Source organism: Cupressus sempervirens, chromosome 5 (genome assembly GCF_028749045.1).
Source record: "Cupressus sempervirens isolate cs-2001-9-10 chromosome 5, ASM2874904v1, whole genome shotgun sequence".
Classification (NCBI taxonomy): Eukaryota; Viridiplantae; Streptophyta; class Pinopsida; order Cupressales; family Cupressaceae; genus Cupressus; species Cupressus sempervirens.
Window position 1 is genome coordinate 294,038,853 of NC_143122.1, and position 25,624 is coordinate 294,064,476.

Genomic DNA, 25,624 nt, shown 5'->3' on the forward strand with positions numbered 1-25,624 from the left:
GCTTTTAATTGATGCTTATCTTGCTGATTTTATGTCATGTCCCCTTTTAGTGACATGTTATTTTGCTTGAATTTGCCTATCATGGACTCTTGTAGGCAGATAGTTTTGGTGAGAGAGTCATTCTGATGATTATTTGGGGATTGGATGGTCTTATTTGCTCTTGGAGAGATGGGGTTTATCATGCTTTTTTTTTATATGTTATGCAGGGCCAAATACTATAATTTTGAGTTGAGTTGCACTTTTTATTTTATAAATTTACTTTTTATATAAAAGTGCATTATAAAGGGATTTCATAAGAATATTTTATGGATACTTCTAGAAGTTCTTAGAGGCTTCTTAGAAAAGTGGATAAATAGAGTGCTTGGCCTCTCATTTGGACATCCTATGACTTGAGTTTACACTACTTTTCTCTTTGAGCATTTGTGGTGCCTTCTTGGTCTACAGATTGTCATTTGATCATTAGGAACGGAGTCTCCTAAGGATTTTCATAACTGAGGAGGTGAAATATCCTTTGGAGGGTTGCACTTTGGAAGTGGTATTCAGCTAATTTAAGTTGGACTTATTTGGACATTTCCAGTAGGGTTCAATTTTCAGCCTGGACATACATTTTTGCTCATATCTCACTGTTGGCTGGGAGTTTGATTTTTATTTTTTGGGAGAATTTTCTTTGGAGCCTGGCAATCATTTCTACACCATTTTCGGCACCTTTCAGCCCGGCATTTATTTTTGCCAGGTGCCATACCAATCCATACATGTATGGTTGTACTTGCAGGCCATACGGTCAGCAAGTTTGAGGGCAAGTTGGAGTTGCATTTTCATCATTTCATCTTCAGCATTCAATCTTTAGCATTTGCTCAATCCAAGTTCTTTCATTTCAGTTTGTAGTTGCAAGAAATTCTCAGTTGCATTCAGCCAGTAAGGGTTTGTTTGTAATGTGCCATGATGTAATGCTTTGAGTTGAAAAATCACATATCATATGTAAAAGCATTTGGTTATCGTTGAATGAATATATTGGCACTATTTTACATCAGTTATTTGAGTAGATTTGTTGTACAGCAATTTCCTTTGTTCAGTATTTTACTTTCAGCAGTGTATTTAGTTTGCATGTCAAGTGTTTGATGAAATGTCACAGTTCAGTATTAGTGGTTATTAGTGGTCTATTGGCAAGGGCCATTACAGTGGTATCAGAGTGGTGTTCTTGCCATCCTGTTGGGTAAAGAATCTTTATGCATCCTTTAGCTTTTGGGTATCACAAGTATTATACACGCAGGAGAGCATCACCTAAGGGTGAGCAGGAATTTAGGGATATACTTACTATGGGTGAAAGACAGTCACAGAGTTCACCTAGAGTCCCCAGGACTAATGATGATGAAGCTAGAAACTTCTTCCGGGCTATGACTACTAGACAACAGGAGATAGTTCAGTCTATATGTGCATTGACTACTATGATGGAGAGAGTTGCTCAGTCGAGGAATTAGGAATAGGGTAGGGGGACACCAGAGCAAGATAACAGGAGTGTAGTGGGTTCACAGGGTGCTCCTAGGCATAGGTCATGGATTGCAAACAGGCTTACACATTCTACATTCCTTAGAGAGGCAACCCAGGAGGCAGTAGAGGATGATATGCCAGAGGACTGTCAGGATGATCTTTGAGTTGCAGATGCAGAATGGCAGACACTACCTCCAAATGTTTGTGAGTTGCTAAATTTTGATCACTATTTGAGTCAGAGAAGAAAGCACATGAGTTGTAGCAGGCAGAACTGGAGGCCTAGAGGAGGTTAGGACAGTGAGTTGCAACGAGCTGCTAGCAAGCTCACCTTACCATCTTTCAACGGCAATGGATAGATGACAGCACAAGCCTGGATCCATAAGTTAGACACATTCCTAGCATTGAGGCCTATGTCAAAGACGGATGCTATCAAGTATGCCACTTTGCATTTAGAGGGCGTAGCGCATGATTGGTGGTCACATGGTATGGTTACATTGCAACATAATCAGGTGACATCCTATCCAGATTTTGTGGATAGATTGGTAGAGCGCTTTGATAAGAAAGACCCAGAGGTCTTCTTCTATGATCTTGCACAGCTGAGACAGACAGACAGGAGGTCTACATCAGTGAGTTTCAAAGGTTATCAATGATGGTGCAGGATGTGTCCGAGAGGAGGTTGGTTATACTATTCATAGAGGGGTTGTCTGAACCTCTAAAGGAGTGGATCAAGGCATTCGATCCCCCTTCATTGCAGGAGGCTATGAGGAAGGCATGGAGCATGGAGCTCACAACACCCTCTAGCAAGTTCACCTCCAAGAGCACTTCTTCATTCAAGGACAATAAGAAGTTTCATAAAAACAAGGGCAAAAAAGGTGATACCAAGGGTAAGTCTACTGCACCTTTGGATATGGAGACATTGAATGACTTGCGCAAGAAGAAGCTATGCTTTTACTGCAAGGGTCCCTACGACAGAGATCATGATTATCCTATGAGGCCTAAGGGGAAGGCCAATAGGGTTATGTGGGCTTACTACAAGGGTTTAGATTCTGATAATTCTGGACATGAGGTTGATCATAGTGATGCAAACCCTGAGGCAAAAGCAAAAGTTCTAGAGACTAAGGAGGAGCTTGAGTTGCACTTTCAAGAGGCACGCTCGTCTAGCATTCAGCAGGAAGGATCTTTTAGATTGTGTGGTGTTCTAGCAAGGCAAGGAGTTATTACTTTGGTTGATACAGGTGCTACACACAATTTTATTGATTCCCGTTTTGTTGAACGTTGTGGTATTATGATTGAGGAGTTTGAGGGACTACGAGTATAGGTTGCTGATGGTTATACTCTTAAGTGTAATAGGATGGTTAGAAATTTGCCCTTATGCCTAAACAACTATGAGCTCAAGGTGGACTACCATGTTGTCAACATGGGTGATCTAGATATCGTTCTTGGGATGGAGTGGTTGCGCTCATTGGAAGAGGTCACTTTCAGATTGAAGGACATGGAGATTAAGTTTGAAGTGGATGGGAAGCAACACATTTTAAGAGCCATCAGGAATGAAGACATTAGGAATATTTCCTTCAGACGGTTGGAGAGGTTAACCAGACATGATGACATTGAGTGGGCAGCCATATGTACTCTCATGCCTACACAGGAGGAACAACATAAGATAGAGTATCATCTAGACATACAGAGGTTGAGAGTGAAATATGACAGAGTCTTCAGTGACATTCCACCTAGCAGACCACCAGACAGAGGTATTGAGCACATCATTGAGTTGGAGGAGGGTGCTAAACCCATGATGATTACACCATATAGGCATCCTAAGAGGCTCAAGGATGAGATCGAGAAGACCATCAAGGAGCTTCTTGCGATGGGTCACATTAGGCCTAGCAAGTCTCCTTTTGCTTCTTCAGTTGTGTTGGTGAAGAAAAAGGATGGTACATTAACATTAAGGATGTGCAATGATTACAAGGTGTTGAACAAAAGGACAATCAAGAAGAGGTACCCCATTCCACAGATTGATGAGTTGATTGATGAGCTTCATAGTGCATGTTACTTCACGAAGATTGATTTGAGATCCGACTACCATTAGATCAGAGTTAGAGATTAGGCTATTGAGAAGACTACCTTCAAATGTCATTGTGGGCACTTCGAGTTTGTGGTCATGCCATTTGGGCTGACCAATGCTCTGGCTACTTTTCAGTCCACCATGAACAAGGTCTTTCGTCACTAGTTGCAGAAGTATGTGTTAGTCTTCTTTGATGATATTCTAATTTACAATCAGTCTTGGCAGGAGCACATGGAACACTTGGAGATAGTTTTGGGGATCCTGCAGTCGGAGTCCTTGTACGCCAAGGAGTCCAAATGTGAGTTGGGCATGACAAAGCTATTGTATTTGGGTCACATCATTAGTCTAGAGGGAGTAGGGATGGATCTTGATAAGATTCGTGCTATTGTGGATTGGCCTCCTCCAGAGAACCTGACACAGTTGAGAGGGCTTCTTGAGTTGTGTGGTTTCTACCGCAGATTTGTTACTGGGTATTCGTGTCATGTAGCTCCTATGACAGATGTATTGATGAAGGGAGCCTTTGTTTGGCCACCTAAGACACAAGGTTGCTTTGAGAGATTCAAGGAGATCATTACTACATCTCCCATGTTAGCATTGCCGGCCTTCTCGAAGCCATTTGAGCTTCAGTGTGATGCATCTGGAGAGGGTATTGGTGCTGTTCTGATGTAGGACAAGCACCCCATTGCATTTGAGAGCAGGAAGCTTTTTGGGCCAGAGAAATCATTTAGTATATATGACAAGGAGATGTTGGCTATTATGCATGCATTGGTTAAATTCAGGCAGTATCTGGTGGGTGGTAAGTTTTGCATTAAAACTGATCACAATAGTTTGAGACATTTCCTTGGACAGAAAGATCTTAATGACAGATAGCAAAAGTGGGTTAGTAAATTATAGGCTTATGATTTTGACATCTCTTATGTGAGAGGGACTCAGAATGTGGTAGCAGATGCATTGTCACGTAGACCACATCTCAGTGCTATGATTAAGATATTAGAGGATTGGAGGCACTTGATCATTGATGAGTATGCTAGAGATTCATGGGCATCTGAGATTGTTGATGGGACAGTCGTCGATACCAGGTATACACTTGTGGATGATTTGATTATCTACAAGAACAGGATATTCTTAGTCCCAGGATCGAAGGTGAAGCGTATTGTTATGAGAGCACTTCATGATTCACCTACAGCTGGACATCATGGATACTTCAAAACGTACAGGCAAGTATGGGAGCGGTTCACATAGAAGGGGCTCAAGGCAGATGTATTGCAATATGTTAGAGGGTGCCTTGTTTGTCAGCAGAACAAACAAGAGCACACTTATCCAGCAGGGCTCCTATAGCCACTTCCCATTCCTGACAGGAAGTGGGAGTGTATATCCATGGATTTCATTACGGGCTTGCGTAAGGCCCAAGGGTGAGATTGCATCTATGTGGTGGTAGACAGGTTGACGAAGTATACACATTTATTTCCCATCACTACTACTTACACAACAGTGCAGGTAGCTGAAGTCTTTTTTAGGGAGATTTTCAGACTACATGGGACACCCCAGAGCATAGGGAGTGACAAAGACAGCAGGGTCTTGAGTCATTTTTGGCAGGAGGTGTTCCATTTATGTGACACTAAGCTCTGATACCACTGTAAAGTGCTTTGACAATTTTTGAAATTTTTTCCCTGTTTTTCTGCTTTAGGAATTTTGTCAAACACTTCCCTTGCAGCCTCAATTTGCTGATTTTTTTTTTTTGCTATGATTTTTGAATGCCAATGATATTGATGAATACAAATGATTGCAAAATAACTAATTGGAAATCAAAGTGATATGCAACTTCTTTTTATTATTTTCCAAATGAAATTCTGATGTAAAATGCACACCTACAGCCAAGACGTATTTTCACAAACACTTGGCATGCATCTTATGAATGACTATGCAATGAGACGTTTTTACAAACATTTGGCATACAAACTGAACAGCTGAATTAAGTTGATTTCCCTTCAATACTTCAATGTTTACAATGATTGAATACTTTGGTAACAAAAAGACATATATTACTTGTCAAATGTATCCATCTACAATTGCCAAATGTAAATACCAAAAGAACTTGGAATAAGTAGTTGAGATGACATGCTTTTTGGCTTTGCTTTTTTCAGATTTTCTTTTTCGGACTGCTTTTTCGGACTGTTTTTTCGGCTCTACTTTTTCGCTTTGCTTTTTCGGATTCGTTGCGAAAACTGAAACCTTTCTCCTTGCCAATTGATGATAAAAATTATATGCACGGGCTGAACAAAATCACTGAATATTATCTCTTAATTAATCACAAATGAATTGGTTGAATACCAATTCCTCCACTCCCAACTAGGGTTGATATCTCACAACCGAAATTGGCACCTTAGAGTCGTCAAACCCTCAAGCAAGTATGCAAGCACTAAGGCTCTCATCACAATAGATGAATATGCAACTCAAGATGTGTAAAATGACCCCCCAAAGGCTCCTTATAAAGATTTCACAAGCAACTCCAAGAAGCTTCTAGAGGAATCCAACACTTTATTTTTTTAAGTGACTTTTTGATATTTTATTATGTTAGTCACTTTAATATTAAATCAATTAAATAGAAAGTAACTTTTTAATATTTCATTATTTAGTAACCTTTTAAGTAATTAATTTAATATATCTTTCCCTCTTATTTCTTCCTTTTTAGCCTCCGGGCAAAATAAAGGCTAAAATAAAATAACTAGCTGGTGCCTGTCAAAAAGGCGACATTACAGTCCTCCCTTCTCGAAATTGCTTGTCCTCAAGCAATTGCAAACTCGGGTGCTGTAAAATTTGCTCATTCTCCCATGTGGCGTCCTCTGCAGGAAAATCCTTCCATCTCACCAAGTACTCCTTAATCACTCTGTTTCGCAATTTCCTCTCTCTGACATCAATGATCTCTTTAGGCAACAAGACCAAATGTCCCTCCTCATCAAGTGGTGGAAAATCCGTGGAAGAGATAACCTGCTGACCTAATGCCTTCTTGAGGCATGAAACATGAAATGTATTATGAATCTTGCTGCTCGCAGGCAGCTCTAACTCATATGCTACCTCCCCAATCCTCCTAGTAACCCTATATGGACCGTAAAACCTTGGTCTTAGTTTCTCTGCTCCATTCTTTTTAAGAGAGGACTGTCTATAGGGCTGCAATCGTAGATATACCATATCACCAATCTCAAAGCTGCGCTCAACCCTGTGTTTATTTGCATAAGTCTTTTGCTGCTTTTGTGTCATTACTAGATTATCCTTGAGTGCCTTCAATATATCTTGGCTTTCCTGAATCCAATCTTTTGCTTTAGGTGCCCTACTCTCACCAAAAGCCATCTCCACGAATGAAGGTGCATCATACTCGTACAAGGCTCTGAAACGACTCATTCCAATGGACATATGGTGTGTGGTATTGTAACAATACTCTCCTACATGCAACCACCTAATCCAAGCCCGTTGTTGTCCTGCCACATAATTACGCAAGTACCCCTCAACCCACTTATTAACAATTTATGTTTGTCCATCAGTTTGAGGGTGATAACTGGTATTGGGTGTCAACTCAGTACCTGTCAGTCTAAACAGCTCCTGCCAAAAAGTACTCATAAACCTGCTATCCTTGTCGCTGACTATGTTCTTAGGTAGCCCATGCAATCTAAAGATCTCCTTGAAAAATAGCTCAGCCACTTGTGAAGCCCTGAACTCTATCAGAATAGCAAAGAAATGTGCGTATTTTGTGAGCAGGTCTACCACAACAAATATGTTGTCTCTCCCTTGTACCTTGGGTAGGCCTGTGATGAAGTCCATCGAAATGCTCTCCCACTTCTGCTCAAGAATGGGCAAAGGCTGAAGTAACCTAGCTGGATGTGTATGCTCGGACTTATTCTGTTGGCAAGTCACCCACTCCTTCACATGGTTCAACACATTATCCTTGAGGCCTTTCCATGAAAACCTCTCTCTAATCTGTCTATAAGTTTTGAAGTAGCCCTGATGGCCTGCTTGGGGTGTATAATGGCAAGATTGTAGTATTTTCTCCTTCAATTTTGATTCCGGTACCAGGTAGATCCTATCCTTGTAGTAAATCACATCATTAACTATCCTGTACCTATCATCCCAAATCAATCCATCCATCAACTCACAAGCAAATGTATTCTTGGAGTACTCCACCAGTAAGATGGATTTCCAATCTGCCGAAATCTCAGAGAGTGAACAAGCTGAAGGCCTCTTGGAGATGGCATCTGCAACAATGTTCTTCTTCCCCTTAACATACTCTATGTCAAAATCATATGCTTGTATCCTGCTAACCCACTTTTGCTGTCTCTCGTTCAAGTCCTTTTGCTCTAAGAAGTATCTAAGACTGTTATGATCTGTCCTCACCACAAATTTTCCCCCAATTAGATGCTGTCTGAACTTCGCCAAGGCATGCATAATGGAAAGCATCTCCTTATCATAGATGGAGCATAGTCTCTTAGCTCCCCTCAACTTACGGCTCTCAAAGGCGATAGGGTGTCGATTCTACATCAATACTGCACCAATACCTTCCCCTGAAGCATCACACTCTAGAATGAAAGGCTATGCGAAATCAGGAAGTGCCAACATTGGACAACTGCTCATCACCTCCTTGAGCTTATCAAAAGCTCGCTGTGCCTTTGCTGTCCAACAAAATGCACCCTTTTTGGTCAAATCTATCAAAGGTGCCCCCAACTGTGAGAACCCCTTAACAAAACACCTGTAGTAACTGCACAGTCCGAGGAAGCCCCGTAGCACTGTAAGTGACCGTGGTGTGGGCCAATCTAGAATAGCCTGTATTTTCTCTTGGTGCACTTGGAACACCCTCTGCACTGATCATGTGTCCCAAATAAAGAATCTCTCTAAGGCCGAACTCACATTTCGAAGCCTTAGCGTACAAGGACTACTCCATGATGGTAAGGATCTCATCAAGCTGTTGCAAGTGTTCTTCCCAAGTTTTACTGTATATGAGTAAATCATCAAAGAATACCAAGAGGAACTTACACAATTGTTCGTTGGAGATATGATTCATAAAAGACTAGAATGTGGTAGGTGCGTTAGTTAATCCAAATGGCATCACCAAGAACTCATAATGCCCATAGTGGCATCGAAAAGCAGTCTTGTGCACATCTTGTTCCCTCACTCTAATTTGATGGTAACTCGATCAAAGATCAATCTTTAAAAAATATACTGCCCCATGTAACTTATCCAATAACTCATCGATCCTGGGTATCGGGTACCTGTTCTTGATTGTTTTCTTATTGAGGGCTCGATAATCTATACACATTCTCATGGTCCCATCTTTCTTCTTCACCAAGAGCACTGAAGAAGCGAAAGGGCTGGAGCTAGGACGAATGTGTCCCATATCAAGCAATTCCTTGATTGCTTTCTCGATCTCATCCTTAAATTTCTTAGGATGGCGATAACGGGTAGTAATCACTGGCTTGGCCCCTTCTTCCAACTCTATAGTATGCTCGAAGCCTCTGTCTGGTGGCCTCCCTATGGGTATCTCACCAAAAACCTTGTCATGTTTGCCCAATAGCTCCTTGATGTCAATGTGGACTGGTTGTCCTGAATCTGTAGATTCCTTAGGAGTGATCACACACTCTGCTGCCCAAACTATGTCATCATGCCTGAAAATACTCTCCATACATCTAGTTGGAACAATTTTAGGTGCTTTAGATGCCATACCTCTAAGCACCACTCTACGCCCATCAACATCTCTGAACTTGAGTTCCATGGTTTGGAAGTTCTGTGAGTACTTCCCTAATGACTGCAACCATTGGACCCCAAGTATGGCATGGATATCACCCAAGTCAACCACATAGAAATCATCTGTAACTGTGTGGTTACCCATCATAATAGACAATTGTGGAATCCACTAAGTACAAACTATCTTATGCCCATCAGCCACCATCACACTGAATCCCTCAAAATCCTCTAGAGGAATTTGTCACTTGTTCACCAATGATGCATCGATGAAGTTATGAGTAGCTCCATTGTAAATCAATACTGCTATCTGATGACCTTGTAGGACCCCACGAGCTTTGAAAGAGTTGAACTTAGGAGCACTGAAGATAGAAGCAATGATCTCATCATGATTTTCCCCATCTGAACCGTTATTGTCTTCCCTTTGAGGTTCCTCTTCCTTAGAACTGCTCTCATCATTTGATATCACCTCAATTAATTGAGCCTTTCCTTTCCCTAGGCAACGGTGTCCACTAGACCATTTCTCCTTGCAATGATAGCAAATCCCCTTAAGCCGACACTCCTATCCATAGGCTTCATCAAAGTTCTCCTTAATACTTTTTTTCTGGAATGGGTTCTTCCCCTTATCCTTATGGGATGTGAAACGCTTGCTAGGAGCCCTAATGCTAGATGTAGAATATTCCATGTCTCTAGTCTTCATAATAGCATCCTGGAGAGAATCTGGTTTGAAGGCCTTAAACCAACCATGAAGAGGCTCTATCAATCCCTCAATGAAGAGCATAACCAACCGCTGTTCTGAAATATCTATCACCATAACTGCCAACCGTTGGAACTCTGTGATGTAAGCATCCACTGAATTAGTTTGCCTGAGTTGTGCTAACTCCCTAAAGTGGAGTTCAGGATCCTTACAATCAAACCTGTCAATGAGCTTCTGGGTGAATTCGAAATATGAATTAATGTTGGCATGCCCCAAGGTGACAAGTCCATGGTACCACCATTCATGTGCTTCACCTTCCAAATGGAGTGTGGCGTACTGGATAGCCTCTGTTTCCAACATAGGATTGAGTTGCAAATATGTGTCAAGCTTCTGAACCCAAGCTCTAGCTGTACCTTTGTTACTTCCATCAAATGATGGTAAGGTTAATTTTCCCACCTTACGCTGCAAGTCTTGATTTTGCACTCCCCATTGATTGTTTCTTGGTCTATTTCTCAATTTAAGACCACGAAAGTCTACTAGTGACATGGCTGAATACCAATTCCTCCACTCCCAACTAGGGTTGATATCTCACAACTGAAATTGGCACCTTAGAGTCTTCAAACCCTCAGGCAAGTATGCAAGCACTAAGGCTCTTAGCACAATAGATGAATATGCAACTCAAGATGTGTAAAATGACCCCCCGAAAGCTCCTTATAAAGATTTCACAAGCAACTCCAAGAAGCTTCTAGAGGAATCCAACACTTTATTCTTTTACATGACTTTTTGATATTTTATTATGTTAGTCACTTTAATATTAAATCAATTAAATACAAAGTTACTTTTTAATAATTTATTGTTTAGTAACCTTATAAGTAATTATTTTAATATATCTTTTCCCCTTTATTTCTTCCTTTTTAGCCTCCGGGGAAAATAAAGGCTAAAATAAAATAACTAGCTGGTGCCTGTCAAAAAGGGGACATTACATAGCACCGGTTACCACCCACAGATTAATGGGCAGACAGAGATAGTAAATAAGTGGGTGGAGGGATATTTGAGGAACTACGTGGTTGGTCAGCAAAAAGCATGGGTTAAATGGATTTATTTATGTGAGTATTGCTATAATACTACCTATCACATGTCTATTCAGATGACTCCTTTCAGAGCACTATATGGCTATAATGCACCGAGCTTTGTTGATTTGCTTATGAGTGATGTTAGAGCTCCTTGTGCTAGGGATTTGCTTCAGGAGAGCAAGGACATTGTTGATGCTTTCAGGGATAATATTGCTAGAGCATAAAATCAACATAAACAGTATGCAGATCAAAAGAGGACAGAGAGGAGTTTTGAGGTTGGTGACATGGTTTACCTCATGCTGTAGCCTTACTGATAGTCTACTCTCAGGAAGAGGGGGTCAGAGAAGCTTAAGCCTAGATATTATGGCCCTTTCAGGATTATCAGGCGGATTGGTGAGATGGCTTATGAGTTTGAGCTTCCAACAGACAGCAGGGTGCACAATGTTTTCCATGTGTCACGGCTCAAGAAGGCATTGGGTCAGCATGTTGTGGCTTCAGTAGTTCTTCCTCCATTGGATGATGAAGGGAAATTGGTTATTGTTCTTGAGTACATCATTGACAGCAGAGAGAGACAACTTCGCAGTAGGACTATTAGAGAATACTTGGTGAAGTGGAGAGATTTACCTGAGGAAGATGCCACATGGGAGGGAGAAGATATTTTGCAACATCCAACTTTGAGATTGCTTGAGGGCAAGCAATTTCAAGAGGGGCGGACTGTCATGTCCCCTTTTTAGTGACATGTTATTTTGCTTGAATTTGCCTATCATGGACTCTCGTTGGCAAATGGTTTTGGCGAGAGAGTCATTCTGATGATTATTTGGGGATTGGATGGTCTTATTTGCTCTTGGAGAGATGGGGTTTATCATATTTTTATTTTTATGTGTTATGCGGAGCCAAAATATTATAATTTTGAGTTGAGTTGCACTTCTTTTTTTATAAAGTTACTTTTAATATAAGTGCATTATAAAGGGATTTCATAAGAATATTTTATGCACACTTCTAGAAGTTCTTAGAGGCTTCTTAGAAAAGTGAATAAATAGAGTGCTTGGCCTCTCATTTGGACATACTATGACTTGAGTTTACACTACTTTTCTCTTTGAGCATTTGTGGTGCCATCTTGGTCTACAGATTGTCATATAATCATTAGGAATGGAGTCTCCTGAGGATTTGCATAACTGAGGAGGTGAAATATCCTTTGAAGGGTTGCACTTTGGAAGTGGTATTCAGCTACTTCAAGTTGGGCTTATTTGGATATTTCCAACAGGGTTCGATTTTCAGCCTGGACATACATTTTTGCTCATATCTCACTGTTGGCTGGGAGTTTGATTTTTATTTTCTAGGAGAATTTTCTTTGGAGCTTGGCGATTATTTCTACACCATTTTCGGCACCTTTCAGCCCAGCATTTATTTTTGCCAGGTGTCGTACTAGTCCATACATGTACAGTTGTACCTACAGGTCATACGGTCAGCAAGTTTGAGGGCAAGTTGGAGTTGCATTTTTATCATTTCGTCTTCAGCATTCAGTCTTCAACATTTGCTCAATCCAGGTTCTTTCATTTCAGTGTGTAGTTGCAAGAAATTCTCAGTTGCATTCAGCCAGTAAGGGTTTGTTTGTAATGTGCCATGATGTAATGCTTTGAGTTGAAAAATTGCATATCATATGTAAAAGCATTTGGTTATCTTTGAATGAATATATTGGCACTATTTTACATCAGTTATTTGAGTAGATTTGCTGTACAACAATTTCCTTTATTCAGTATTTTACTTTCAGCAATGTATTTAGTTTGCATGTCAAGTGTTTGACAAAATGTCACAGTTCAGTATTAGTGGTTATTAGTGGCCTATTGCAAGGGCCATTACATTTTATGCATGTAATTGCTTGATGATTGCCACGTGTTGAAATCTTTGCCATGGAAAGTGCATTTTTCTTTTAAAAATGAAGTTTTTGTTCTTTTTCATGTTTTTGGTTCTTCCTCAAGTCTCAATTTCATATTTGAGTGTTGAAGTGTATTGCATATTGGCATGTTTGAGTCACTTTCCAAATCTACCTGTTTTTCTTTTATATTTTCTACTTTGTGCTTACTTGTCGGTTTCCTCCACTTGGAGAAATTGCAAGTTCTTTCCCAAGAACTTGTTCTTGCTTCATTTCATGTGAAAGCATTATCACGTTCCACATTTCGTTTCTATGTCACAACACCTCATCTCTCACTCAACAGATGTAATTACATGTTTTCCATTTCATTCGCCATCCGCACATGCATGTAATCTTATTTCCTACTTCCATTTTCACTCATCTCACTTTTTGTATCGATTCACACGACACGATTACACAAAATTTCTTATGTGTAATTACATTCAAAAGGTTCGATTTTGATTAAAAGTCACTTTTTGAAAAGTAAAAAAGATATCATTTTCATCTCCCATGTACTTTGACTTCCCCTTTTCACCAAAAGTGACTTTAAAACTCATTATCCCTCTTCCATTTTCCATTTCCATCCCTCCAAATGCATTTGCGCTTCCATAAGCTAATACATATTTTCGCTTCTTTCCATGCTTTCCATCTCACCCTCTATTCGCACTTACATGTGAAGTGCATCCTCCATCCGCATTCGCATCTCATCTCACCTTTCATCTCCTGTTACATGTTGCACTTACATGTACTCATTTTTTATGCAATAACGCCTTGAAAACACTATGTCACTTTTGAAATCAGCAATTTTCATTTGCACGCATTCTTATGCGTTCTACAATCACACATTCTCATTTTATTATGTTTCATTCCATCTTCCATATTTTCACTTTCATAAGACTTCATTCTGCATTCTATTCATTTCATTTCCATCCATTGCATATGCATATGATTTTTCCGAGATCATTTCGTTCAATCTTCCAAGTCTCCAATTTGTTTCCAAATCTTTGTTGATCACAAATCAACTTGTATGGCAATTCCATCTGATGATGTATTTATGTTTTGAGATTTTTGTGTCGTGGTACAAGCACAAGAAATGTCCTCACCGTCAAAATCCAAAGGCAAAATCAAATATCAATATAATAAAGAATTGGCTCATGTAGCTCCTTCATCAGTCATATCTATTCTAGATAACGTGATGGACACAAAGATTGGTCATGTGGACATGGCTCATTTTGTACAGAGAGTTGAAGCTCCAACTAGTCAAGAAATGAAGCGTATCAAGAGAAGCAACATTCACCTAGTGTCCACAATTTCCTATGGCAGCCATAGAACTTGACTTCATTCTTGGATGTGCACGGCGTTACTCCAAAGACAAAGACTATCAAAGACGCTGCTGACAAGGTTATCATTAGCCTTGATCCTGAGGTCATTGAACAAATCTTCAAGGTTCCACATAAAGCAGAATGTGCAAATTTGACCAAAGAATCATCTTTGGCATGCTGGAATGAGCAAAAAGGTGATTATCAGAAGTATGTCAACCTTTATTAGTTAGACAATAAGAGAAGCAACTTTTCTAAATGGCCAAAGACCGTTCATCAGTGTAACTTGAAGCATGAATATAAGACTCTCATCATCCTTAGCAGAATTTGTGGCCTTAAAGATTCTACTGATTTCGAGCCATGGATGTATAAGTTCATATTTCAAATTATGGAGAATAAAGAACACATCTTTTGGGGAGAGCTCATCAACACTACACTTTTCCAGCAAATAGGCAATGTGGGAACTTCAGTAGCCTTCTACATGAATTCCTACCTTGTTTACATTGCTGCTGCTATGGGATCTTTCTCTGGTCTTTCTACCAAAAGAGATCGTCTTCAAATTCCTGTTTGGGATTACTATAACTAAATCACTTTGGCAAATAGTAAATTTCATTATAGAAGAGTCCAAGATGCCTTCTTTGGGCATTTTTGGTGCTTGTTCAATAAACATTTATCTGTCAAAAGAGAATTTGATACAACATGGGAGAAGGTGAACCAATACGGCTGTATTTTCATCCCATTTCCCACTTTCACATGCCTAATAGTTGGATATTTCAAAGGCAAGCTGTATACCTTACCTAGGTATGCTACAGATCAAATTATTTTGATGGAGCTAGCTAGACAGCTCATGGATGTGCAGAGTGATCAGCATGCTATGCATAGGCCTAGTTTTGACATTAACATAGCTAAACCTTTGGCTATTGGCAATTATTCGATCATTTTTGTGCCTAAAGAAAAGAACATGGAAGCAGAGTTGCGGTTGATCACCTTGAAGAAGTTCAAGGCTAAATTTGATTTTGACTACCAAGAGATGAACTCTCAAATGAAAAGAGCTTATACTCATGTTCATCGCATCGAGTACATCTGGATTGATATGAAGACAGAACTTGACATCATGAGGATGGACTAATGCAGATTAACCCTATAATAGATAATTGATATTAACATGTTGGTAATCCCTTTAGATTTTCAAGTTGAAGATGATGGCAACATCCTTGATCCAGAGTTTTATCAAGCTAACTTTGATAAGAAGTGCCCTTTTCCTATTCAGTGGCAAAAAAAGGAAGGTAGGTTTATCATGGATAAATTTCAATCCATCTTGGTAAACATCAATAAATGGTTGAAAAGTAAAGGCCTTAAAAGACTAAATCCTAAGATGGGCTTGGATTATGGAAGTTTTGATCCTCTTGGCAGGAAACCATAGGGAAAGATGGTGCCTCATCTTCTGATGCTAAGGGTTCCCTCAAATTCAAATTGAAGGGCAGAAAAGGAGCTAATTCATCTCAAATTCCTGAAACAATTCAAGAATCAGAAGAGGAATTGGAAATAGAATTTGATAAAGGAGATTCAAATGAAGAAGGGGAAATCATGACCATATCTCCTCTAAAGCCTGCACAAGCTTGTACATCTTCTATACATGAAGAGCCTTTTCTACATGAAGTAAATGACAATGTGGATTCATTCTCCACTGTTTTCACTCCTTCCATTTCAGCCTTGAAGGTTAATACCATGGCTCTTCCTATTTCCTCTGTTACTCTTCACATCCCTACAAATGAACAATATGAACATTTAGCAAATGTGTTTGAGGATTTTCCAACTCTTATCAGTGGTCAAGTTTCCCAACTTGATACATCTTGAATAGGGTTTGAGCTTTTCATGACGGAGTCTTCTCAACATGTTCCTATGCCTTCAGCTGTGCAAATTGAATCCTGTTCTTTTACAATGAAAATACAATCAAGATCAATGCCAATGGTCTTCATTGTAACTGCTTCTACTAATGAAGGTTTTAGCCTACCTGCATGGTTCAACAAAATAATGAAGAGGAGAACAATGGTTGTTCCTTTGGACAATCTTCCTGTTAAGAAGATCAAATCCAAATCTTTGAAAGATAAGATTGTTTTCAGGGTTTTGGTTGATTCTGATAAAACTAAATTTGTTGAAGTTGGTGAGCCCCTAGTAGACAAACCTGTTGAGGAACTTACTCGTTCTAACTACAAGTTTACTAAAGTTGAAATCGGAAAGCAATCACGTTTGAGTTGTTTGCAAAATGCTCAAGATGCATTAGCTAATGTATTAAAGAGCAATCATGAGCTTTGGGGAAAGAAAAATCAATTGAAACAGGAGGTCTCTCATCTGAACAAAATCATTCGAAAACAATCTTCTCAGAGTGTTGTTGTTATGTCTTAAATCTCTAAAGAGAGAAAGTTGGTTGAAGCCGCCAAGTCTTAGATACAGGAAATCATTTTTGAAGGAGTTTGAGCCATCGCAGAGACATTTATAGTCCTTAGGCGCATCAAAGAGATGAATGAAATGGAACAAAATTTAATCTCTTCTTTAACTCAAGAAGCAGATAGCTTGAAGGAAATCCTTGGTGATTGGGATGAAATTGTGAAATTCAATTTGGATGCCTTGGTTTCATGTGACATTCCTTTGTCATGTGAAATGTTTTAGAGATTTAAAGGATTCATTGGTTACAAAGAGGGGACATTGAGGAAGCTGATCACAAAGTTGCAGGTGGCCTTTGGAGATTGTCAAGCAGTTGAAACAAGTGTTTCTTCTGATTTGGATCAGATAGGATGCCGTGTTACTGATGACTCTGATAATCTTATTGCAGTAGAGAGAGAGTAAACTCAAAATATACAATTAAAATCAATGCTGATGTAGATTCTGAAAACTTTGGTTCACACAGGATGAAGAAGTTTGTCTTGTATAAATCCTTGACAAAACACTTGTTAGATACTATAGTAGCAAATTCCAAATTTATGCAATCAGCATATGCAAATGCAGTGAGAGTAGAAGCCATATCAAAGGCCATGGAAATTGCTGATCTTTCCACAATGTGAGACATCATTGTCAAATTCAAGGCACCGAGAAACAATCTTTAAGATTGTTGTTTTTATTTTTATTTCATGTTAGTAGTCATAAAGGATGCATTACATGAAAAAGTGTAATTACATGTAATGCAAATTACATGTATGTAAAAGGATGTAATGCGAGTTGAATATGCAGTTGCATGTAACTATTTATTTTCTCATGTAGTTAGACTAGGTCAAACTTGGTTGAATTGCTCCCAGTTTTTCCTCCACCTTTTTGTCAACTCGTGCCTATATAAAGGAGTGCCCCCTCATTGTAAAATCATCATTATCTTTATGCAAGAGGGCTCTGGAGAAATTGTGCTAGCAGAACTTTGTTTATGTAAGCACTATTTTGAGAGAAAGTGAATACAAAGGAGCATTTGAGACTTTGATTAAGTGAGATTGTTACTTGCATGAGTTATAAGCTTTGTCTATAATTCATTTAAGTTATCTTTGATTTATGTTATCTTGTGTTTTTGGTAATTATATCTTGTGAATTGAATAGAAAAGAGTTAAGAAGCAAGTGGAGCCAGAGCTTTGACCATGAGCAATTGTGGAAGTGTATAGCTAGAAGCTTTGTCTATAGCTTATATTTTTATTCTTAATTCGCAAAATAGTTAAGTTTTTCTTATTTTTAGGAATCTCTGTGCCCTAACTGTAAAAGTTTTTCGTATAGAAGTACGACTGGACTTAGAGCCAAATTGGTACATTTTCAGCTAGCCTTTGAGTTAGTGAAGGTTTATCGATATCATTGTTTCCAGCTCTTGATAGAAGTGTAGTTAGAGATTCACCTTGCCCATTACTCGCTCTATGAGTAAGTGGATTCTTTCTTGAAAGATAAGAAGAAAGGATATTGGTAACACCCATTTTATAAAATCTTTCAACTTCTTGCTTGCTTTGAGTTGATCCAAGGAATGGTGAGAAGGGGGAGCCTTCCCTTTAAAGTAGGAGAGACTCTGTCTCACACATTGTGTCTGGTCACCTTATTTGCAACTAGATTTTTACCCAAAATTGTCGGTTGCAAAATATCCACCCAACAAGAATAATCTTCAGCATACTAGGATTTTTAAGTAACCAAGAAACTCATGAATGCTCAAAGTCTTTCCATGGTCCTTACAAGATTTTGAGATTTAGAATGAAGTGCACGTACAACTCAAAGTCTCCAACATGATTCATCCTGTTTGCATGAACTAAGAAAGTAAAAGCAACACCAACTCTACAAGTTACTTCCTTATTTGCATATCTTGCAATAGGTTCAAACTTGATAAGCAACTTAAAGTTTGCAAGACTAGACTTGAAACCAAATTATAACTTTGAACACAATAAGCAGCTCAAATTGTTCAAATCCCTTTTGAACAATATTACAAGACTTGCAATCAATTCAAGAAAATGTCATCACATCACAGTTTGAATTGGCACAAAGTCTTAAAACAACCTGCCTCTTTTATTGAAAGCAATTTAATCTACACTTGAGTCAAAGTCTTAGATTGTATATACAAACTAACAGAGTTTTCTTTTATTACCAAAAGGTGAAATTACAATGAGTACCCTTCTTTATTTATAGGTGAGATGTTGAGAGAGAAAGGTGGGATAAACCCAACAAACCTTGACTTATTCCATAACTAAATTTGACTTATTCAACATTGCAACTCTTAATGCATTTGCAAGTGATTACATGTTACAAATTTGCACATGATATTATCACATGCAATTACATTTTTTTAAACATTATGTGTAATTTGTCAATAACAAAGTTACAAAATGCATGACAAAAAATAAACTTAAGTGCCTAACAAGACTCGAGCCCCATTACATCATCCTTTGTTTGTTGTTATGATACTGCATGATCTTTTGTGATTGAAGTTCAAGTTTGGTGAACGCATCACAAATTGGAATAGGAACCTAAATTCTTGGTTGTTCTCCATCCTAATGTTGTACTGGAAAAACATCTTTTCAATGTCATTTCAATCTTGAAAGCATTCTATCTTTCCTTCATTTCTGTTGCATCCTTGCAGGCTTTATCATGTGGTAATTTTTGTTTCATACATTTTTGTGACTGGGGGTTTGATATACAATTACAAGTGTACTTCGGAAAGTTTAAACACTTGTACTAGTAATCGGGATTTAGGAACCTGATTTCAAATACTCTCAGTAGGCCCAGGATTGAATCTAAATTCAAGAAGACCATCTGAACCATGAGAAGAACCAAATTGTGAGAAGATCATTAGAGCTTCAACACAAATTTTCTATATGTGGGGAAGAACTAATTCTTTAGGGAAAGTTCTCTCTGCATAGCCGAGGAATATCTATGTTTGTTAATGGACATCTTCCCTCAAAACCATTTGTGTTCATAAACCATGAAGCTAAATCCATGCAATATTACGACTTCCTAATTTTCCTTGTAATCTTATGATTGCTTGAAGACCTTTAAGGTTCAAATTTAGACAAGTGTAGAAGGCTAGTGATATAAAATGCAGCAGCCATTGACTAAATCAATGCCTTATGTAAATGCAATATAAAATGATGTCTAAGGCATCATTCTTAGCTTTGAAATGATGTGAAACAAGCTAGAAATTAAAATACATACCCTAGAAAGCTTCGTTGGAAGGATTAAATGCCAAGAATATTTAAAAATGAACTGTTTTTGGCCACAAACGTGCCCTTGATGGGCTGTTTTTTCTCAAACACATGTACAAATAACATGCAATCACTCCAAAAATTGTCGTTTAGCAGAAATTAGGAAAAATGCTGCCTTCAGTGGAGTTTTGATATGCAAATACATATGTATTTGCTTCAAAAATGAACTCGCTGCCCTTGAACACACTTCTTGGAGTCAAACGCATGTGATTAAAGCAAAGAACCAAAACTTGGAATCGGCTTTGAATCAGCAAGGATGACTTGACTCGTGAATCAGATTGGAATTTGCTACAAATTGGCTATAAATTGGCAAAGTGAAAAAACCCTTGAAATTTAGAGATTTTCATGATTTAAAACTTATTTCATGCACCCCTTATTGAATATAACTTAAAAACACTTAACATCATCAAATAGAAGTTAACATACATAAACAAAGAAAATAAATGATAAATCCATCACATACGTAAAATGTAAATTGTAATTTGTAGTTGAAGGAAATAGAAAACATGGGATTTTGTGACATAGATATATAGAATTATAAATGTTGCCAAATCATAAATGTATGTAAGATGAAAATCCTTAAAACCAATGACATCAAATCATAAATGTATGTAAGATGAAGATCTGTAAAATGTATGTCTATCTATAAACAAAATGAGAATACAAGTCTATTTGCTCTAGCTCTAGCACTAGCTCAGGTCTATCTCTTACTTTTCCTCTCTTGTTGTCATACTCAACAAATAGAAGGCCTTTTAGGATTAGAGAAATGTTAAAAAAAATCATTAAAAGAGTTATTTTGTTATGTTTTCAAGTTGCCCAATTTTTCGTGCCAATTCATGGGCAAAAATTTTGGATCTGATTCGCCGGTTTTGGATAAAAGACATGCAATAGCTCATAAAATTGTCACTTTGCCCTTTTGTTCAAAAACAGTGCTTTAAATGCATTTTTGGGATGCATTTATATGTCAAACTCTTAGAAATTCACCATCTAGACTTTTAACACACTAAGCCATGAATGTTTAAATGATATGCAATTGGGTCCGAATTTGCCACTTATTCTTGGACACATTTCTTGAAATCAAAAACATTTTAAAAATTACATGTTATTGCAAGAAAAATCACCACTCTTGACCTTTAAGTGAAAAAATGGGTTTCCATGCATATACATGTTCTTTTTGACATTAGACACACATGTAATGAGATCAAGATTCACCACTTTTAGTTCACACTTTTATAGAAATGAGTTTTTCTTTATCAAATACACATCAATTGGGTAAAAAAAACCCCACTTTTGGTTTACTTAAGTGAAAGCTTACTTAAAACATATATTTACATGTTATAATAATATGTAAATTGATTTCAAAAGTCCACTTAAATGACAATTTTAAAAATGCATATGTAATAGGTTTGAAAAACTCTACTTAATTGCATTAAAACAGTAAAAATGAACTTACATGTGTAAATGGATTCAAAATCTCCACTTAAGTCAGTTTATTAAGATTTTCAATATGCAAAGCCATATTAAAAATGCACTATACACATGAAAATGTATTATTGTATTTAAAAAGTCCACTTTTATGATGTTGGGACTTATATTTTATTGGAAGTGAGTTTTTATATAATGATTTTCATGTTGATATATGCAATGAACAATAAAAACCCCACTTAAATGCATTTAAAGTGTCTCATGTAATTAAATTTAATATTTATCTATAATTTTCAATAAAGTAATATGAAAATAAACTTGAAATAGCCTAATTTTCATAAAACATATAAAACTATGGTCAAATCAATTGAGAATGAGTAGAAACTTTAAAATGGATGTCAAAACCCACTTTAAAACTAAATATAATTTTATATCATGCAATTGCGAATAAAAAGCCCACTTATATGATTTTTTAAAATCAAGATATGCAGTTGCCTTGAAAAAGCCCACACTTTTCCTTCATAACTTGAGCTAGACAACTCTGATTTAGACCTAAGTTACCTCATGAACTTAAGGCAAAAATAACACTAAAAACTGTTTACAATACAAAGAAAAACAAAGAAAAGACATGATAGTTTGTCAAAAATCGAGCGTTTGCAATTAGACAAGAAAAACCCATACTATCAAACAACTGGGGATTTAACTCAACAAATACCTTCAAAAGAATGCATAGATAGAGCTACATAGAGTTCAATTTAGGGATAATGAATAAACTTCATGACACCTTATCCATGTGTTAAAACAAAGAGGATGCACCTATGAATCCATGAGAAAATTGTGTAAGTTTGGCCCGATTTTGTGAAGCCAAAATTGAGGACAATGGGATCTAAATCTGATAATGAGGATTATGAGGATGAGGATGACGATGAGGAGGATGAGCATGTCCTTGATGTTCAGCCTCAAACACATGGAGAGAGGATGGCTCTAGAGTCTTCCATGACCTATCTTAGGCATTCTCATAGGACATAGACTACTATGGCCCGTAGTTTTCTATGCTCTATCTTTTATTTTGATATATGGTTTGAATTTTTTATTCCATGGATTTCATATTCCATGAATTTTGTAGACATTTGACAGTGACAATATATTTCTACTATGTTATTTGGTTTAACTAATTTGCTTTAGAAATTCATATTTATACTTCTATAATCTATGCAAAGTTGTATGTGTGCAAAGAAGCTTCTATTTATCTCAATTAGTCTAGATATTGGATGTTAATTGACTACATGATGTATGAAAAAAACTTTAAATCCTAAAAATCTTTGAACTGTTTTTTTTCCAATTTGTCAAGTCCTTGCCATGTCCTTGCCAAGTTCGAACATCGAGTCTAAGTTTGAGCTCAATCCCAGCTCACTGAGTCCAAGGCTTGTAACTATGATCCTAATAGATTACTAGTTAAGATGCATTGACATATTAATTGATTGATGTGGAAGTAGGTCTATAGTAAGTTGCGTCTTATGTTTTTCATATATTCCTGATATGTCTATTAATATTTATGTTGATAATTTTATTTCAAATACTGCTATATTGCAATCCATTCTAGGCAGACCCATGTTCTATCACTGTATCCGTTTACTTGTGCCTCGGTAACATTGTGTTAAGTCATTACTACTTTTTTAAATGGCTCTGCATTATAAAAGATGTAATCTGATTTTACTTTTAGGAAAATCTTACCATACTAGCTGGTGGATGAGTTATGTATTAGATCAGTGCTAGTCGAATCTATTATATACATGTCTTAATGTAGGATGGGATCTTTGTTTCATTTTTATGATCGTTGCAATCTTACCTGTGCACATGCAATTACTCTTTCCATGTTTGATGTGTGTCCAAATAAGTCACTTAGGCATTATGATGCTGACAATCTATTTAGTGTTTTAGTTTAATGTAATATGTAGTAGGATGGCCATCCCACAAGAAATGGGAAACCTTGCTCTAGTGCCCTCGTGTGCAGATGTGGGGGACATAAGATCCTGATTGTAAACAGAGGTGAGATTGTTGTGTGTGATTCATAGAACCCATGTTATGGGAATCCCATGTGTAGTAGTGCATTTTACCATAGATAAGGATGTGCTCCATGTCAAAATCTCAGATGAGGATATGTGCATTGGAGAAGAACCAAGTAGTCAATCATGAGTTGGTTCCTTTGTTAATGTTATATAAACCATCTATTTATGATGTGATTATAGTGTAATAACCATGTTCTGTTATGCTTCTGGCAATGCCACATACATTTGACATTTCAACAAACACTTGGCAGATAACCCAATTATCACTCAATGTATGATATTTAAAATTCCAAACATGATATCGGAAAAATGCAATAATTGTTCACAAATTCAGTTGACCTTAGCCTTATACATTGATCAAATAGATATCAAGCACTAGTATATAAATTTGCAATGTGAATTTGCACATTTAAATCTGAAACAACAAATGGCTCACAACAAATTCTAAATTTATTCATTAACTGACTGTGCTTCAGACAATTCCTGCTTGCAATCACATAAAGATTTTATCACCAGCAAAACCACAAATGTCCAGCCTTGAGAAATCCAAATCATAAAAGACCAGAAATCAGAGATGTAAATTACCAAACTGTCCAAGATAGAATTTCCCTCTCAGCCACAGTCAATACAGTAAGAGAAGACACCGAATTATTCCAACTAACACTCACTCCTCGGCCACAAAAAATACAATAGAGAAGATTCAACCAATATCCCAAAATATGATTAGATCACTATACTTCAGCAGTGATTCAAAACAATTCTCAGAAACTAATTCACAATACCTCAACTGTGAATTAAAAACCACTTCTCAGCATCAAACCCTTATACCTAAGTAAGGGCATCAAAATTCAGAACCTCATAAAAGGCCATAAAGGCAACAAAAGAAAATAAATATCTCAGCATGCTTTTCTCAACAGATGTGCTTGTATTTATAACCTCCAATTTCCCTTTTGTTGCCACAATGTAACTTCACTCAAGAAGCTTCACCACACAACATTAATTAGAAATTCCTCTAGATTCTCTCACTTGACTTGGCTTAACTAATTAATAAATGACACTTTCCAATAATAACTCAACTCTCAACTTAAGTGAAATTATTGAGTTAAATTATAACTTTATAATAAGCCATTTAATAATTAATAGTAATTTGGTCACTAAAAATATAATAACTCCCAAAATACTCATCATTTAAATATGTTGTTTGAAATAAGAGTCATACCTATTATTTCTCCATGTGACCAAATGCACTTTCCAAAAATAGAAATGGTCCATCTCGATCAACACCAACTTACCACAAATAGTAAGTACACAAAACTAAGCCCAAACGAAGTTTGATCTGAGCCAAACGAAGATCGACCTATAGCTTACTGAAATATGAAGAAGATAAAACCCTCCCAAGCCAAGCCATTGCGATAGAATACCCTATCAACAATAATTAGCCTATGAGGATCACAATAATAGGCTAATACCTAAAACTCTGACTCCAACAAAATTGGGAACATTACATAGTGTTTATAATCTTATATGCTTAGTTGACTTGTTATTCCAATGGTATTATTTATTACTAACATAATTTTATTATTTTGTATTTTTTTAATATTTTATAATTATTATATGTTTATTTTAATTTTGTTTTTTTGTTTTTTTTTAATATTATTGTTTTTATATTAAACTTTATTTCAGAAAGGGGACATCACAACAAAATTTCTAAACTTAATGTTATCCAATCATCAAATAATTTTTATTTTTATTTATCTAGAAAAAAAGCCATGAATGACTACATTCACTATATTCATGAAATATAATCAGAATATTATTGTTTATAAATTGAATACATTCAAATTAGCCAGTTGAAGAATAGATTACATGCAGCTAGTTTCAATCTTGCGGAACTCATATCAATCACATAGTACAGATTTCTCATCACTTGATTCTTGTCCTATATTTTGTCAAAATAATCTGTATGATGCTAGAATTGACTTTCAAAGTTTTGTATATTCAAATCCATTGTTTAGTTCATGGCAAGACTTTTATTGTTTGATAATTAGCCAATTCTTCTCTCCTAAAGTGTCATTGCCATCAATGCAGATATTTTTTTATGATAAATGTAGACATATAAGGTTATATCAATATTGACTTGG

At 37.1% G+C, this 25,624-nt stretch overlaps 1 protein-coding gene across 3 annotated transcripts in view; it reads left to right on the plus strand.

Moving 5' to 3' along the window:
* The window catches only part of LOC149555732 (alpha-mannosidase-like), a 241,173-nt gene that overhangs the window by 169,395 nt on the left and 46,154 nt on the right, over window positions 1–25,624 (plus strand). The window lies entirely within an intron of this gene.